The sequence below is a fragment of the Giraffa tippelskirchi genome, chromosome 10 (genome assembly GCF_054371585.1).
Source record: "Giraffa tippelskirchi isolate mGirTip1 chromosome 10, T2T-mGirTip1v1.2.pri, whole genome shotgun sequence".
Lineage (NCBI taxonomy): Eukaryota > Metazoa > Chordata > Mammalia > Artiodactyla > Giraffidae > Giraffa > Giraffa tippelskirchi.
This window is the reverse complement of record NC_137284.1, coordinates 38,060,262-38,073,356: the sequence shown is the minus strand read 5'-3', so window position 1 is coordinate 38,073,356 and position 13,095 is coordinate 38,060,262. Positions and strand designations below refer to the sequence as shown.

Sequence of the window (13,095 nt, the reverse complement as noted above, 5' to 3'; positions counted from 1 at the left end):
AAGAACCCACCTGCCAATGCAGGAAACACGAGATGTGGGTTCGATTCCTGGGTCAGGAAGATCCCCTGGAGAAGGGCATAGCAACCCACTTCAATATTCTTGCTTGGAGAATCCCATGGACAGAGGAGCCTGGCAGGCTACAGTCCATAGGGTTACAAAGAATCAGACATGACTGAAGTGACTTAATACAACAAGGGTTCCTTACTCAATTCCTAGAAAAGAGGGAATAAAGGGAAGGAAGGAAAAGAGACTCTCACCAGAGAGAGTTAATCTCAAATCTCACATCTCCTGTCTAGCTAGGGAAGGTGACCCTAAAAGAGGACGCCAGTCATGGGAAAGCCTGATTTTTAAAAATTAAGGCATCATAACATATGACAGTATATTGGTTTCAAGAATACAACATAAAGATCATGTATTTGTATGTATTGCAAAGTGTTCACATATTGGTGATTGGCCAGAAGAATAGCCAGCCAGATTGTGGTAAAACTGGGTTCAAAGTCAAGTCCTGACTCCAAAGTCAGCACTCTTTCCACTGAACTGTGCAGCTTCTCTCCACTACGTGAAAGGGTAGGCCTCAGAGCTCTGTGAGGCCTGTCAAATGCACAATTTCATGAATATATTAGGCAGCCACACACAGTTCAGTCACCCAGTCATGTCTGACTCTTTGTGACCCCATGGACTGCAGCACGCCAGGCTTCCCTGTCCACCACCAACTCCTGGAGCTTACTCAGACTCATGTCCATTGAGTAGGTGATGCCATCCAAGAATCTCATCCTTTGTCATCCCCTTCTCTTCCCACCTTCAATCTTTCTCAGCATCAGGGTCTTTTCCAATGAGTCAGTTCTTCGCATCAGGTGGCCAAAGTATTGGAGTTTCAGCTTCAGCCTCAGTCCTTCCAATGAATATTCAGGACTAATTTCCTTTAGGATGGACTGGTTGGATCTCCTTGCTGTCCAAGGTACTCTCAAGACTCTCAAGAGTATTCTCCAAGCCACATCTCCTCCTCAAATCTGAGCTCACAGAGCACTTCATTCTTTACAATAATGCCTGGATGTGTGCCTGGGCTATTCTAACCCCTTGCCCAACTCTAGCATGGCTATAACCTTCAGGGAGAGGGGGCATGTACTGACCTTGTGCTAAGATTCCAGACACCCTGGTGACTCAAACGGCTGTAGTACCAAAGGCAGAAGGAAGGATAGGTTTCCTTTGTTATGGGTAACACTCACAGCTTTCTGGCGAGCTTGCAATAATGCAAATTTTAGGAAACAGACTGTCACCAAATAAAAAAAAAGATTGGATTATGACACAGAAAGAGATGATTTTGACCAGGAGGAAGTGGCTAGAGCAAAGGAAGACAAAAAGAAATTTGGTATCACAGGTTCAGTTTTGTTAAGGCTGTACTTTTATTTGAATTGAAAATAGACTGTTCTTCTCTGGTGGTCCAGTGGTTAAGAATCCACCTGCCAGTGCAGTGAAAGCATTAGTCACTCAGTCATATCCGACTCTTTTTGACCCCATGGACTGTAGCCCATCTGGCTCCTCTGTCCATGGGATTCTCCAGGCAAAAATACTGGAGTGGGTAGCCATTTTCTTCTCCAGGATATCTTCCCAATCCAGGGATATCACCCAGGTCTCCTGCATTACAGGCAGATTATTTAACCATCTGAGCCAATGCAGGGGACACCGGTTCTATTCCTGGTCCACATGCCACAGGGCAACCAAGTCCACATGCCACCACTACTGAGCCCATGCTCTAGAGCCGGGCTTTGCAACAAGAGAAGCCACCACAATGAGAAGCTTGCGCACCGCAGCTGGAGAAAGTCTGAGTGCAGCAATTAGGCCCAACGCAGCTGCAAATAGTAAATAAATCAATAAAAACAGATTGAAGGTAGACAAATGAAATCTTTTTAGGCTGCTACTTCAGGAAGATAAACACGAAATGAACACTTTACAGAAACATTCTGACAGTAGAATTAGCATGTGTACTCCTAAATAGGGCTTGCCAGGTGGCACTAGTGGTAAAAATCCCACCTGCCAATCCAGGGAGACAAAGGAGACTCGCCTTTGATCCCTGGGTCAAGAAGATCCCCTGGAGGAGGAAATGGCAACCCATCCAGTATTCTTGCTGGGGAGATCCAATGGAGAGAAGAGCCTGGCAGGCTGCAGTCTGTAGGGTCACACAGAGTTGGACACAATTGAAGTGATTTAGCACAGTGTCCTCCTAATAATTACTTTCCTATTTTGCCTCAATAAATACTAATCTACAGGTGCAAATCCTGTGCTAGACAGTAGGGATATGGAAATAAATGATTGATCCTTGATCTCAAAGAATGATCAGTACAGCAGAAAAGACTTACAAATCAACAGGCAGTAATGGGAAAGACTATTGCCTTCCATGTACTGGTTGCTAATAGAAGACAGAAGAGAAAGCTCTTAAATCCCATTGGGAGAAATCTTTATGATGACAATTGTAGACAACTTTTTCGTGAGCACTTAAATCTGGCAGGTAGTCTACTAAGAGCTTTCTGTGGGTTATGTCGTTTGATCCTTACAATAATGTAAGTACTATTTTATTATTCTCATTCTTTAGGTACGAAAACTGAGACTTAGAGAAGTGAAGTAATTTACTCAAGGTCACTGGTAAGTGGTAAATTGAAGATTTCCAAAGGAGAAAATCTGGGCTAAGTGTTAAAAAGTAATAAATAAAAAGAATTGAAAGGAAAGAAGGTTGTTGAAGGTGGGGGAAATGGTAGAGTATGTTTTGTGCAGAAATAACAGTAGAAAAGAGACTGGTTAGCAAATAAGAGCAGGTTGCAATTGAAGAATTACAAGTGCTTCAATGTTCCTGGAGTGTTCTGTGCACGTGGGGGAGCAGAAGTGAAGCTAGAAAGATAAGCACAGGTCAGATGACCATGAGCTGCCATGTCCTGCAAGGGTTTGGACTTTACCCTGAAATTGCTGAAGGACTTCTGAACTCAGTGTGGGAGGGAGAGGGTGGGATGATTCGAGAGACTAGCACTGAAACATATACATTACCATATGTAAAATAGATGACCAGTGTGAGTTTGATGCATGAAGCAGGGCACCCAAAGCCGGTGCTCTGTGACAATCTAGAGGGATGGGGTGGGGAGGGGGGTTCAGGATTGGGGAGACACTTGTATACCTATGGCTGCTTCATGTTGATATAGGGAAAAACCATCACAATATTGTAAAGTAATTATCCTCCAATTAAAATAAATAAATAAAAATTTTAAAAGCCCTTTAAAAAAAGGAGAGTAACAAATTATTAGAGAAACGCAAATCAAAACTGCAATCACTAGCTATCTGTTTTACATATGGTAATGTATATCTTTCAATGCTACTTTCTCAATTGTCCCACCCTCTCCTTCCCCAACTGTGTCCACAGGTCCATTCTCTATGTCTGCATCTCTATTCCTGCCCTGCAAATAAGTTCATCAGTACCATCTTTAAAGATTCAATATAGCCTTTTGCTACCACATTGCCACCATCACGGGTCGCATGCACGCTCCCGGGAAGGGCCTGTCCCAGTCTGCTCTGCCCTACTGCTGCAGCATCCCCATCTGGCTGAAGCTGACTTCTGACGACGTGAAGGAGCAGATCTACAAACTGGCCGAGAAGGGCCTGACTCCCTCACAGATCGGTGTGATCCTGAGAGACGCACACAGTGTTGCACAAGTACGTTTTGTGACAGGCAACAAAATCTTGAGAATTCTTAAGTCCAAAGGACTTGCTCTTGATCTCTCTGAGGATCTCTGTCATTTAATTAAGAAAGCTGTTGCTGTTCGGAAGCATCTTGAGAGGAACAGAAAGGATAAAGAGGCTAAATTCCGTCTGATTCTAATTGAGAGCCGTATTCACCAGTTGGCTCGATACTACAAGACCAAATGAGTCCTTCCCCCCAATTGGAAATACGAGTCATCCACAGCCTCTGCCCTGTTTGCATAAATTTGTCTATTGTACTAAAGCAATAAAATCATTGTTTAACAGAGAAAAAAAAATAAAGATTCAATATATATGCATGCCTGGTGTTCTGTGACAACCTAGAAGGGTGAGACGGGGGTGAGGGGTGGGAGGGAAGCTCTAGAAGGAGGGGATATATATATACTTATGGCTGATTCACGTTGTTGCATAGCAGAAACCAACATAACACTGTAAAGCAATTATCCTCCAATCAAAAACTTAAAAAAAACTACAGTCAGATGCCACCTCACTCCAGTCAGAGTGGCCATCATTACAAAGTCTACAAAGAACAAATGCTGAAGAGGGTGTGGAGAAAACGAAACCCTCCTACACTGTTGGTGGGAACGTAAATTGCAGCTGCTATGGAAAACAGTATGGAGGTTCCTAAAAAAACTAAAATAGAGTTGCCATGTGATTAAACACTTCCACTCCTGGGCTATATCCAGACAAAGCTATAATTTAAGAATCTACATGCACCCCTCTGTTCATAGCAGCACTGTTTACATTAACCAAGACATGGAAACAACCAAAATGCCCATGAACAGATGAATGGATAACGAAGAAGCGGTGTATTTATATGATGGAATGTTACTCAGTCTTAAAAAGAATGAAATAATACCATGTGTAGCAATATGGATGGACCTAAAGACTATTGTCGGGGAAGGCAATGGCACTCCACTCCAGTACTCTTGCCTGGAAAATCCCATGGATGGAGGAGCCTGGTAGGCGGCAGTCCATGTCGTCGCTAGGAAGAGATTGAGCGACTTCACTTTCACTTATCACTTTCATGCATTGGAGAAGGAAATGGCAACCCACTCCAGTATTCTTGCCTGGAGAATCCCAGGGACGAGGGAGCCGGGTGGGCTGCCGTCTATGGGGTCGCACAGAGTCAGACACGACTGAAGCCACTTAGCAGCAGCAGCAGCAAAGACTATTGTACTAAGTGAAGTAAGTCAGAAAGAGAAAGACAAATGCAATATGATGTCACTTACAAGTGAAATCTAAAATATGACACCAGTGAACTTATCTATGAAACAACAACAGACTACAGACGTGGAGAACAGACGTGATTGCCAAGAGGCAAGAAGGGTAGGGGAGGGAAGAACTAGGAGTTTGGGATTAGCAGATGCAAACTATTATGTATAGGATGGATAAACAACTAGATCTTACTGTATAGCACAGGAAATTACATTTGATATCTGTGATAAACCATAATGGAAAAGAAAATGAAAAAAGTATATATTATATAATATATATGTGTGCTTCGTCACTCAGTTGTGTCTGATTCTTTGCAACCCCATCTACTGTAGCCTGCCAGGCCCTTCTGTCAGTGGGATTTCCCAGGCAAGAGTACTGGAGTGGGTTGCCATATATATAGTGTGGTGAGTTAGTCATTCAGGAGTGTCCGACTCTTTGCAACCCCATGGACTGTATAGCCCGCCAGGCTCCTCTGTCCATGGAATTCTCCAGGCAAGAATACTGGAGGGGGTAGCCATTCCTTCTTCAGGGGATCTTCCTGACCCAGGGATGGAACATGGGTCTCCTGAGTTGCAGGCAGATTCTTTACTGTCTGAGACACCAGGAAAGCCCCGAAGCCCCTACATATATTTGTGTGTGTGTGTGTGTAAACTGAATCACTTTGCTGGTATAGCAGAAATTAACATAACTTTGTAAATCTAACTATACTTCAATAAGAGAACAATGAAGCAATGGCAAAATATTATTATTATAGGCCAAATAGTGGTTTCCCAAAGATGTCATCCTAATTCCTGGAACCTGTGAATGTGCTACCTTATATGGCAAAAGGGACTTTACCGTTGTGATTGAGTAAAGATCTTAAGATGGGGAGATTTCCTGGATAATCAGGGTGGGTCCATTGTAATCAAAAGAGTCCTTGTGAGAGGAAGGCATGTGAGTCAAAGTCAGAGAAGGAAGTATGCCAAGGGAAACAAAGGTCAGAGAGAGAGAGAGAGATTGAATTTGGAGGTGGAAGAAGGGGCCATGAGCTAAGGAATGTAAGTAGCCTCAAGTAAGTTGAAAAGACAGGAAAGTGGATTTCCTGGAATGTGACCCTAACTGACATTTTCATTTTAGGCCTGTAAAACTCCTTTTGGACTTCTGAACTCCAGAACTGCAAGATAGTAAATTTGTGTTGCTTTAAGTTACTAATTTTATAGTAATTTCTTACAGCAGCAAAAAGAAGCTAGTATAATTATTACAACTATAATTTTAAGAGCCTCTATTCTATATAAAATATCACATGTACATTAACCCTAACTCCAGGACCAACTTCATGGATGTTCAACCTATGCAGTTACACAAACCCCGCATTTAGGAGGGATCTGCACTTGGTTTAATGCTCTGCTGGTGCTGACTTGAAACTTCTAATAATTACCTAACAAGGGCCATCCTATGCTCCTCTATCGGGCTCCCCTTGTGGCTCAGCTGGTAAAGCATCCACCTGCAATGTGGGAGACCTGGGTTCAATCCCTGGGTTGGGAAGATCCCCTGGAGAAGGTAACAGCTACCCATTGCAGTATTCTGACCTGGAGAATCCCATGGACTACAGTCCATGGGGTTGCAAAAAGTCAGACACGACTGAGTTAATTTCCCTTTCATCCTACATTTTCATTTTACATCATCTTTATTATCATTACTCTGAGCTCTTTCTCAGGTAATTTGCTGCTGTTCTTTCCACTTCACTTAGTCCTTCTTTGTGTTTTTTTTCTTGTTCCTTCAACGGGAACATACTCCTCTGCTGCTTCATTTTGTGTAAGTTGCTCTTTTATTTTATTTTTATGTGTGTAGTAAGTTAGTTACATTGGAGAAGTGGCCCTTTGTAGGTGGTGTCTTATGCATCCCACCTGTGCCGTCCCCTCTGGCCACTCAAGCCCCATGCTCTAGGGGTTCCCCCTAAGAGAGTTGCATGAGTCCTTCTGTTGTGGTGGGCTAACTATGTGGGTGGTCTGGGAGGCTTGGTGGCCCCTAGTTTGGTTGGTTGTCAGATCCTACCTTGTGTGGATGGTGCTGGCCACTGTTTGATGGATCCTGGCCATGAGGTGGCTGGTTCTGGAAGCCTCGTGAGCTCTGGACTAGTGCTGGCTCACTGGTGGTGGAGTCAGGGTCCCAAAGACTCTGGAGCTATTGCCCATCCCTGGGTTGGGAAGAACCCCTGGAGGAGGAAATGGCAATCCAGTCCAGTATTCTTGCCTGGAGAATCCCACGGACAGAGGAGTCTGGCAGGCTACAGTCCATGAGGTTGCAAAGAGTCAGACATGACTTAGCAACTGAGCATGCATGCTAATGCTGGGACCCCGATGCTGGGAAAGATTAGACAAAAGGAGGAGAGAGTAGCAGAGGATGAGATGGTTGGACAGCATCACAGACTCAATGGACATGAACTTGGGCAAACTCTAGGAGACGGTGGGGGATGGGGAAGCCTGGTGTGCTGAAGTCCATGGGGTCGTAAAGAGTCAGACACGACTTAGTGACTGAGCAAACAACAAGGCACGCATGCACACCCTGGTGGGCAGAGCTGGTTCCTGAGTCTAGCTGCAGGGCCCAGGGATTCCAGAGCTTGTTTCAGATCACTGGCTGGGTATGGGTTCAGAGGTGTCCCAAATGTTGCATTGGCAAGAGCAGGGCCCAGCTGCTCCCAGGGTAGCGTCTGGCCAGCGTTGAAGGAACATGGTTTTCTTGCTTCTGGTGTCTGCCCCCTGGTGGGTGAGGCTGGTCTAGAGGCTTGTGTAGGCTTCCTGATGGAGGGGCTGGTGTGTGTCTACTAGTGGGTGGAGCTCTGTCGGAGGGCACATTCAGAGGCAGCTATGGACTTCTGAGTCTTTAAGGCAGCCTGTCTGATGATGGATTGGGCTGCCACTGCCCAGTTCATTGTTTGGCCCGAGGCATTGCAACGCTGCTGCTTGCAGGCTGTTGGGTGGTGCTAGATTTTGGTGCTCATGAGCCAAGCTATCAGCGCGCACGGCTGAATGTCTCCCTATGAGTATATCTGCCACCGATGTCCACGTGCCTGAGCTGCTGTTGATCCCCTGTACCTCGTCTCTTCAGGAGACTCTCCAAGACCAATAGGTAGTTCAGGTTCAGGCTCCTATCAAATGACAGCTTTTGCCCTTGGTCGTGGAGTGCAGGAGACTTTGTGTGTGACATTTAAGAGTATAGTCTTGACTACCCAAACCAGGCTACAGGCTGCCCCTGCACCTCCACAGGGCAAGAGGGTGCTGGATGCCCCACACCTAGATTAGCCCTTGGGACGAGCTGCCGCAGCGCTGTGACTGACCAGATTGCAGGTGAGGGGGGAGAGTGGGGATGTGTCCGTGAGGCTTGGGGTTTGCCTGAAAGGTTGTTGTTGTTGGTCAGTCACTCAGTTGTGTCCGCCTCTTTGCAACCCCATGGACTGCAGCACTCCAGTTCTCCCTGTCCCTTACCATATCCCGGAGTTTTCCCAATATCATGTTCATTGTATTGGTGATGCCGTCCAGCCATCTCATCCTCTGACACCCTCTTCTCCTTCTGCCCTTGATCTTTCCCAGAATCAGGGACTTTTCCAATGAGTTGTCTATTCTAATCAGGCAGCCAAAATACTGGAGCTTCAGCTTCAGCATCAGTCCTTCCGATGAATATTCAGGGTTGATCTCCCTTAAGATTGACTGGTTTGATTTCTTGTCCAAGGGACTTTCAGGAGTCTTCTCCATCACCACAGCTCAAAGGCAGCAATTCTTTGACATTCTGCCTTCTTTATGGTCCAGCTCTCACAACTTTATGTGACCACTGGGAAGACCGTAGCCTTGACTATACAGACCTTTGTCAGCAGAGTAACGTGTCTGCTTTTCAACACACTGTCTAGGTTTGTCATCACTTTCCTGCCAAGATTAGCAATTGTCTCCTGATTTCATGGCTGCAGTCGCCATCAGCAGTGATTTTGGAGCCCAAGAACAGGAAATCTGTCCCTACTTTCACCTTTTCCCCTTCTTTTTGTCATGCAGTAATGGGGCCGGATACCATGATTTTAGATTTTTTAATATTTAGTTTTAAGCAGGCTCTTCCATTCTTCTCCTTCACCCTCATCAAGAGGTTCTTTAGTTCCTCTTGGCTTTCTGCCATGAGAGTGGTATCATCCACCTATCTGAGGTTGTTGTTTTTTCTCCTACCTATCTCGATTCCAGCTTATAATTCATCCAGCCCAGCATTTCTCATGATGTGCTCAGCATATAGGTTAAACAAACAGGGTGACAGGAGGCAGCCCTGTCGTAGGTCCTTTCTTGATCTTGAACCAATCAGTTGTTCCGTACAGGGTTCTAAGTGTTGCTTTTTGAACTGCATACAGGTTTCTCAAGAGACAGGTAAGGTGGTCTGGTATTCCCATCTCTCTAAGAACTTTACACTTCAACATGAGCCATAATGCTTATTGACATGTCTAAGACAAGGGGCCTCTGATAGCTGAGTAGTTCTCATTCCCGCTCTCTCTGGCTCACCCCCTACAGAACTGCGAGATCCCTCAAGATAGGGCAAAAAAAAAAAAAAAAAATTTACTTCCCCCAGTCCTGTGGGGCTCCTGAAATTAAGTCCCACTGGTCTTCAAAGTCAAATGTTCTGGGGGCTCATCTTTCCGGTGCCAGACCCATGGGCTGAGGCTCAGAACTCTCACTCCTGTGGGAGGACCTCCTCAATATATTTATTTTCCGCTTTGTGGGGTTATCCACCTGGGGGATATGGGATTTGATTATAGCACGAGTCCCTGGCTCCGACCCTCTTCACTGTGGTGCCTTCTTTATGACTTTAATTGTAAAAGATCTTTTCTGGTAGGTTCCAGTCTTTTTCACTGATGATTGTCCTGCAGTTAGTGGTGATTTTGGTATGTTCATGAGAGGAGGTGAGCCTACAGGCTTTCTACTCTACCATCTAGGTTGCGCTCCCCTGCACAATAATTACAGGATTCACCTTGCAGAACTGTACAAGAAGTAGAAATAACAGATACGAAGTGCCTACACAGCACTGGCAAATAGCAGGGACTCAAATAGATGAGAGTTTTTCCTGCTCAAAGTCCCAGACTTAGTAAGAGCTGAATGAGGATTTCGGGCCCACACTTTCCCCATTATTTCTTTTTTCTCCTGGACTTGTATTGTGGAGGATCTTTCTGGTATATGTGTGGGGTGGTGGTGGTGAAGGGGAAGGCTACAGCAGGAAGAACAGTCCTGAGATTGTGACAGTGTAGTAGGCAACTTCTGGAAAGACTGTCTGTCTCACACCCTGTCTTTTCCTCTGATGATTGCCTCCGATACGTGAAGACTATCCTCTAGCATCTGTTTTTCTCTCACATGACTCAGTCCCTCCACCCTCCGGATCTTCACTGGTCTCGACTCTCCCAGAAATTTATTACTTTGAACTGAGAGAGGCAGAGTTTAAGCATTTTTGGAACCAAGTCTCATTCATAGCAGTTGTTTGAGAGACAGTCCATGGGCAACCTCCTTGCTTTCAAGGTCCCTGGAACAGCCCTGGAGTTGCCTTTCCCATGATTGCTCAGTTCCTCCTTTCATTCCATGTGTGTGTATCCATTCAGTAAAATCTTTTTTCTTTTTCTTCCTCAAATGATAGAATTACGACCAATAAAACCCTATCTAATAGACACTGTTAAATGCTGCAATTACTGGGAGAAATAATGAAAACAGAATCAAATTAATGCAATAGGTTTGGAGATAAGAAGATTCAGCTGAGAGACAGGTAGGGCTATGGGCTATGTAGACAGGTAGGGTGGGAAAGGAGTGACTTCCAGGTTTCTGACTTGGGTGATTGGTTAGATGTTGCCACCATCACCAAAGATGTGAGAAGAGAAGAAGTTGGTTGGAAGGGGAAATACGGGAGTTGAGATGCCGAGGGGACATTCAGATGGAGATGTACAATAGGAAGTTAGACATATGTACAGTAAGTCCCCTACATATGGACGAGCTCGCTTCCAAGAGCACGTTTGTAAGTCCAACAAAGTTAGACTTACAAAGAGTAGGTACCCACCTAACAGAACTGGCTACCTAGTTCAGTTCAGTTCAGTCCCTCAGTCGTGTCCGACTCTTTGCGACCCCATGAACTGCAGCATGCCAGGCCTCTCTGTCCATCACCAACTCCTGGAATCTACCCAAACCCATGACCATCGAGTCGGTGATGCCATCCAACCATCTCATCCTCTGTTGTCCCCTTCTCCTCCCGCCCCCAATCCTTCCCAGCATTAGGGTCTTTTCCAATGAGTCAACCCTTCGCATGAGGTGGCCACAGTATTGGAGTTTCAGCTTCAACATCAGACCTTCCAATGAACACCCAGGATTGATCTCTTTTAGGATGGATTGATTGGATCTCCTTGCAGTCCAAGGGACTCTCAAGAGTCTTCTCCAACACCACAGCTCAAAAGCATCAATTCTTCGGGGTTCAGCTTTCTTCACTGTCCAACTCTCACATCCATACATGACCACTGGAAAAACCATAGCCTTGACTAGATGGACTTTTGTTGGCAAAGTAATGTCTCTGCTTTTAAATATGCTATCTAGGTTGGCCATAACCTTCCTTCCAAGGAGTAAGCGGCTTTTAATTTCATGGCTGCAGTCACCATCAGCAGTGATTCTGGAGCCCAAAAAATAAAATCTGACACTGTTTCCACTGTTTCCCCATCTATTTCCCATGGAGTGATGGGACCAGATGCCATGATCTTAGTTTTCTGAACGTTGAGCTTTAAGCCAACTTTTTCACTCTCCTCCTTCACCTTCATCAAGAGGCTCTTTAGTTCTTCTTCACTCTCTGCCATAAGGGTGGTGTCATCCGCATATCTGAGGTTATTGATATTTCTCCCGGCAATCTTGATTCCAGATTGTGTTTCTTCCAGCCCAGCATTTCTCATGATGTACTCTGCATATAAGTTAAATAAGCAGGGTGACAATATACAGCCTTGACGGACTCCTTTTCCTATTTGGAACCAGTCTGTTGTTCCATGTCCAGTTCTAACTGTTGCTTCCTGACCTGCATACAGGTTTCTCAAGAGACAGGTCAGATGGTCTGGTATCCCCATCTCTTTCAGAATTTTCCACAGCTTATTGTGATCCACACAGTCAAAGGCTTTGGCATAGTCAATAAAGCAGAAATAGATGTTTTTCTGGAACTCTCTTGCTTTTTCGATGATCCAGCGGATATTGGCAATTTGATCTCTGGTTCCTCTGCCTTTTCTAAAACCAGCTTGAACATCTGGAAGTTCACGGTTCACGTATTGCTGAAGCCTGGCTTGGAGAATTTTGAGCATTACTTTACTAGCATGTGAGATGAGTGCAATTGTGCAGTAGTTTGAGCATTCTTTGGCATTGCCTTTCTTTGGGATTGGAACGAAAACTGACCTTTTCCAGTCCTGTGGCCACTGCTGAGTTTTCCAAATTTGCTGGCGTATCAAGTGTAGCACTTTCACAGCATCACCTTTGAGGATATGAAATAGCTCAGCTGGAATTCCATCACCTCCACTAGCTTTGTTCGTAGTGATGCTTTCTAAGGCCCACTTGACTTCACATTCCAGGATGTCTGGCTCTAGGTGAGTGATCACACCTTCGTGATTATCTGGGTCATGAAGATCTTTTTTGTACAGTTCTTCTGTGTATTCTTGCCACCTCTTCTTAATATCTTCTGCTTCTGTTAGGTCCATACCATTTCTGTCCTTTATCGAGCCTATCTTTGCATGAAATGTTCCTTTGGTATCTCTAATTTTCTTGAAGAGATCTCTAGTCTTTCCCAATCTGTTGTTTTCCTCTATTTCTTTGCACTGATCACTGAGGAAGGCTTTCTTATCTCTCCTTGCTATTCTTTGGAACTCTGCATTGAGATGGGAATATCTTTCCTTTTCTCCTTTGCTTTTCGCTTCTCTTCTCTTCCCAGCTATCTGTAAGGCCTCCTCAGACAGCCATTTTGCTTTTTTCCATTTCTTTTCCATGGGGATTTTCTTGATCCCTGTCTCCTGTACAATGTCACGAACCTCTGTCCATAGTTCATCAGGCACTCTGTCTATCAGTTCTAGTCCCTTAAATCTATTTCTCACTTCCACTGTATACTCATAAGGGATTTGATCTAGGTCATACC

At 44.9% G+C, this 13,095-nt stretch overlaps 1 pseudogene; it reads left to right on the top strand.

The window, feature by feature from the left end:
• Window positions 1-3,519: 3,519 nt before the first annotated feature.
• On the top strand, window positions 3,520-3,909 carry LOC145524324 (small ribosomal subunit protein uS15 pseudogene; annotated as a pseudogene).
• The last annotated feature ends 9,186 nt before the right edge of the window (window positions 3,910-13,095 follow it).